This window comes from Castanea sativa, chromosome 1, assembly GCF_040712315.1.
Source record: "Castanea sativa cultivar Marrone di Chiusa Pesio chromosome 1, ASM4071231v1".
NCBI classification, from domain to species: Eukaryota; Viridiplantae; Streptophyta; class Magnoliopsida; order Fagales; family Fagaceae; genus Castanea; species Castanea sativa.
Genome location: NC_134013.1, coordinates 52,889,577 through 52,895,489, shown reverse-complemented (window position 1 = coordinate 52,895,489; position 5,913 = coordinate 52,889,577). Strand labels below are relative to the sequence as shown.

Below are 5,913 nucleotides of genomic sequence, written 5' to 3'. Positions count from 1 at the left end.
CACCAATTAGTATCACCAGCAGCTTAGATTAGTTGGTGTCTTTAACTCAATCCTTTAATTATTTTTTACTGCTCACTTGGATTAGTTGGTGTCTTTTAAAAATTTACTTTAACGATGCATTATTAGCGTTAATTTATTCTTATTTATAATATCTATTAATGATTTAAAAAAATACAAAAAATAAATAAATAATTAATACTAATAATGCAACGTTATCAACTTTTTAGTATTAATATTCTAATTTTGTAAATTTTTTGAATAAAGAACTTGGAACCCTAAATTTGAATCTGATTCCATCCCGGTCATATGAGATAGCCTCACATTATTATTTGAGAATATTTGTGAAAAACAAAGATAACAATTGCAAGTTAGCACGAAAAGAGCATTATTTGGGCTTCTCTCTAATGGCGTCAAATAATTCGGTGAAAATACTTGAGGTTTGCCGTGTGACTCCATTACCAAGCTCATTAGTTTCAGCCACACTAAGTTCTCTCCCTCTCACCTTCTTTGACATACTCTGGCTTAGATTTCCGCCAGTGGAGCGAGTTTTCTTTTATGAAACCTCTTCTCCTAACACAAGCTCAATGGATTCCATTCTTCCAAAACTCAAGCACTCACTCACCCTAACACTTCATCACTTTCTCCCTCTTACTGGTACCTTCACTTGGCCTCAGGACTCCCTCAAACCTAGCTATCATCAATTACACAGAGAATGATTCAGTTTCACTCACTGTAGCCGAGTCCAATGCCAACTTCTATCATCTCTCAGGCAACAACTTTGTTGAAGCTGTGGAATACGATCCTCTTGTACCTGACTTGCCAACATCCCATGAACAAGCCCCAGTATTGTCGTTGCAAGTAACGGCGTTCTCAAACTGTGGGTTTTGCATTGGAATTACTGCACACCATGCTTTTCTTGATGGAAAAAGCTCAACCATGTTTATGAAAGCATGGGCTCACTTGTGCAACTCGGAGGAAATGCTTTGTCCTTGGTACCTGAGCTAACACCAAGCTTTGATAGGCTGGTTATCAAGGACCCGGCTGGGCTTGAGTCAATCTACTCGAATGGGTGGTTGAACCAAGATGGGCCACACAACAAGAGCTTAAAGGTGTGGGAACTAAAAACACCACCAGGAGTGGTACGTGGTGCGTTTGAGTTGACTCGTACAAAATTAGAGAAGCTGGGGAGTATTCTGGAAGAAAACAATGAACAAGAACAATCAGTTCACTAATCAGGGTTAACGCTGACATTTGCCTACACATGGGTTTGTGTAGCTAAGGTAGAAGCAGTAAAGGGCAACAAATTACATCTTGGGATTAATGTAGACGCTAGGTCTCGCTTAGAACCTTCTGTGCCTGGGAATTATTTTGGAAACTGCCTTACTGCTTGTATTGCAACTGCAGAGAGAAATGAGCTATTGGGTGAAAAGGGGGTGGCTGTGGCTGCGAAGGCTATAAGTGAAGCCATAAGAAATTTGGATGATGGTATCCTAAAAGGTGCTGAAAAATGGCTGTCACTACTGCTTACTTTAAAGAAAGACAAACTATTTGATGGAGTACCTGGAATCGCTGGGTCACCTCGATTCGAGCTTTACATGCAGATTTTGGATGGGGAAAGCCAACGAAGGTAGAGATGATTTCTATAGATAAAACAGGAGCTATACGTGTTTCGGAAACTAGAGATGGTGCTGGAGGAATTGAAATAGGGATGGTTTTAAATAAACATGTAATGGAAGAGTTTGCTTCAGTATTTGCCAAAGGACTTGAAATCCTGTGAAGTTACTTGTAACTTGCAAGGTTATGCATGTAAGAGAGACGATGTGTGAACTGTGAGGCCATTTTGGTTGATTAATTTGATATTTTTGTTTTGTGAATTGTCAACATAGTTTGTGATCAAATATATTTAAATCTTTTGTCAGGTTCATGAAAAGCAATAACGGTGCTGATAAACCAGTCATAGCAGCGTTGTTCTTATTGAATTGAATGTATTAGTGTCAGTTAAGAATAAAGAGCTTTAGAATTGGTATCAGTCCTAATTCTAATATTTGATTTATGATTCTACTCTATAACTTCCAGATATGTGAATGAAATGCATATTGTACACTTTCTCTTTGTCTCTGTTTTCCAATTGTTCTTTGTTATTTAGTTAGATGGAAAGTGAAAACAAATATTCTTAATTAACAATATGGAGGATTGGTCCAAGTCCATAAGGTAGTTAGGGGCGAATTGATTTGTGGAGAAGCTGGTAAGGACTGAGGATGATACCCGACTGATGAAGGGTGAAATAAAGCTGGTGAAGCCCATCTGGCTGGTTGGTGCATGCCGAATTGACTTGTGAGACCCATTTGGTTGATGAGAGATAAACTGGCTATAGTGAAAGTCGAACTGATTGATATGGCACTACCTAGTATGGCTGAGCTGACGCTGATAAGGGCCAAGTATGATATAGTTGGGTCATCACGGCATGGTCTTTTAGTTGAATATTTTTTGACCTATGGTTCCTAGTTCCTACAAACGGTGTCAATCGTAAGTGTGTGAAATTTGGGGGTTACGATGGAACCACTGTAAGGACTTTAACCCTAATTTTAATTGAATGAATGCCATTTTAAAATCTAAAAGTATCACCTTTGATAATACACGCTAATTTCGTATGTTTATATTTTTTGTATGTTTATTAAGGGCCTTATAACTGAGTTGACACTCTAAGAAAAAAAGAATTCGAACTGCGAGATTAACAAGATATTGTAATTATCTCTAACAAAAACATATTTGTTTGCCCACATGGATGAATGTACACATGTTTGTATTCTCAAATTTTTTGATGTTTATATACTTAGTTGCTCACATGCTTTTGATATAATATTTGGATGGTGTATTTTATGTTCTATATCTTTCTTGCCTCATTGTTTGGAAAAATTATTAGGTCTATTATGAGAATTGCTGAAGAGGTCATCTCAACCAATGAAACAACGCTACCTATGCAAATGTGTGATTCAGCTTCCTAATCAACACAAGAAATAAAAAATAAAAATTAACAAGTGATGTCACCTTTGCATAAGTTGCATCATTTAATTGGTTGGGGGGGGGGGGTGACTAGGGAGGATCACTTCAGCAATTCTCTGATAGACCTAATAATCTCTCCATTGTTTGGCTTTCGTTTGTAGGGTAAGGTATGAATGCATATATAAATGATATTAAAGGCATTAATTCAACAATTTCATGATTTGATCAAATTATTGAATGAATGTCATTAAATTTTAAATGTCTTCCAAAATTTGCATCATTGTTTCAATTCAAATTTGCTCATGCCTTTTAGAGCATATCCCTTCAATTATCCATTTATGTCTTATTATATAATCTTATTATAAGTTTAGCCCTTAAAGTCCTTAAGGAAAGATTTTATCATTAATTATCATTGATGATTTACCATTTGCTTAATTGGCATTTAAGTTTGAATTTAAATGTGATAGATTAGATCACTCAGGCTTGATTGATAATAATTGTAGAAGATAATTTATTTGATTAGGCAATTATGACTTGATTGGCTTTAACCTTGGAAAATATTTATTATATATTAGGAAATTAATATGTTTCCATTTAATAAATTAGAAGCAAATTTGAAATTTAAGGAAAATATTTTAAGGAAATTTTTTTAGCCTTTAATGCTTTTAAGATCTTTTCCTGTTTCCAAAATTTTTAATTGATGAACTCTTTCATATAAACGTATCTTCGTCTCAGTAGGAAATTGAAACCGTTTTCTAAATCTCTTCATATGCTTCTCGTCCTAAACACATGTTTCGGCCAAAGCATGAAAGGGTTTTGACAAAGAAGATGAAGAAGGTTTAGACACCACAGTTTCTACCTCCCTACCCATGGGTTATCATGCTCGCTAGACCTAACTCTTGTACCCTCTGCCATTTGACCCAGGGACGGACCTAGGTGGGGGCCTAAGGGGGCATGGCCCCCCCCTGGGCCAAAAAAAAAAAAAAAATTAACAGCTTAAATTTTTCAAAAAAAAAAAAAAGCTTGGGCACCCCTTAGATTTTAGCTCATGCCCCCCTTAGTTTTTAGCTTAGGCCCCCCTCATGAATTCCAAGCCCAACTGGCCAGCTCAGGAGGCAAGAGCCCATTACCCATGTAAAAAAAAAAAAAACACCTAATGGAGAAAGTGAAAGAGGAACTGAGGAAGGAAAAAAAAGAAAGGAAACAGAGAGATAGTGAGGCGAGACAGAGAGATAGAGAGGTGAGACAGAGAGATAGTGACGCCATCATCATCATCGGTACCCACGCTGATGCCGACATGCCATCATCATGCGAGCCCTCACCTATTGCCGCCACCGGTTGTTTGAGCCAAAGCCTTCACACTATTTGTGAATCAACTATTTTAACAGGTATTTAATCTATGATCATTTCCTTCAAGAATCAAAACCTAATAAAATGTTTGTGAGTCAATTGTTTTAACAATCTATGCTTGTGGAGTGTTTGTGTTTTTACTGATGACTGATGAGTGATGAGTGATGAACTGATTACTGATGTTGGTGATTGTGAATTGAATCTGTGCTGCGGCCTGTGGTGTTTTTTTTTTTTTTGGCTTTTTGGCTTTGTGACTCTCTCTCTCTCTCTCTCTCTCTCTCTCTCTTGTATTATATAGATAAGAGAGGGAGAGATAGAGAGAGAGAGTAGAGTTTGTAGAGATTACTCAAATAAGGATTAGAGAATATTTGTTGGACTGTTTCTTTGTGCTTTGTTGATTGATAGTTGGGCATAATAACAGCTTAAAATTTTTTTAAAAAAAAAAGCTTGGGCACCCCTTAGATTTTAGCTCATGCCCCCCTTAGTTTTTAGCTTAGGCCCCCCTCATGAATTCCAAGCCCAACTGGCCAGCTCAGGAGGCAAGAGCCCATGACCCATGTAAATAAAAAAAAAAAAAAAAAACTCAACAGTAAACCTAACGGAGAAAGTGAAAGAGGAACTGAGGAAGGAAAAAAAAAAGAAAGGAAACAGAGAGATAGTGAGGCGAGACAGAGAGATAGAGAGGTGAGACAAAGAGATAGTGGCGCCATCATCATCATCGGTACCCACGTTGACGCCGACACGCCATCATCACGCAAGCCCTCACCTATTGCTGCCACCGGTTGTTTGAGCCAAAGCCTTCACACTATTTGTGAATCAACTGTTTTAACAGGTATTTAATTTATGATCCTTTCCTTCAAGAATCAAAACCTAATAAAATATTTGTGAATCAACTGTTTTAACAATCTATGCTTGTGGAGTTTTTGTGTTTTTACTGATGACTGATGAGTGATGAACTGATTACTGATGTTGGTGATTGTGAACTGAATCTGTGTTGTGGCCTGTGCTGTTTTTTTTTTTTTTTTTGCTTTTTGGCTTTGTGACTCTCTTTCTCTCTCTCTCTCTTGTATTATATAGATAAGAGAGGGAGAGATAGAGAGAGAGAGAGTAGAGTTTGTAGAGATTACTCAAATAAGGATTATAGAATATTTGTTTGACTGTTTGTTTGTGCTTTGTTGACTGATAGTTGGGCATAATAAGAACCAAGGACAAAAAAAAAAAAGTAAAGTTAAGAAAAGTTTTTGTTAATAGTGCTGTGCAGAATATTTTTTCGAAGCAAAATAGAAAATGACTTTTTGACGAACCCTTTGATGTTATACATTGAAAAGGACATAGCTTCAACATTTAGTTTGGATTCAATCGTAGATGATTTTGAAGATTTGAAAGAGCGTCGAGTTCCCTTTTCATAGATGATTGTATTAAGAAACAATAGTGTTTCATGTCTTTTGTTTTTGTTGGTAGATAATTGTATCTTAATATATTAAGAAACAATGATTTTTGGGTATTTGTCTTGCTTGATAGTTTATTAATACTATATTGATGCATATTTGAATTTTTTTT

General features: G+C 36.4%; 1 pseudogene; it reads left to right on the top strand.

Moving 5' to 3' along the window:
* Positions 1-404: 404 nt before the first annotated feature.
* On the top strand, positions 405-1,825 carry LOC142622781 (phenolic glucoside malonyltransferase 1-like; annotated as a pseudogene).
* Positions 1,826-5,913: the final 4,088 nt, after the last annotated feature.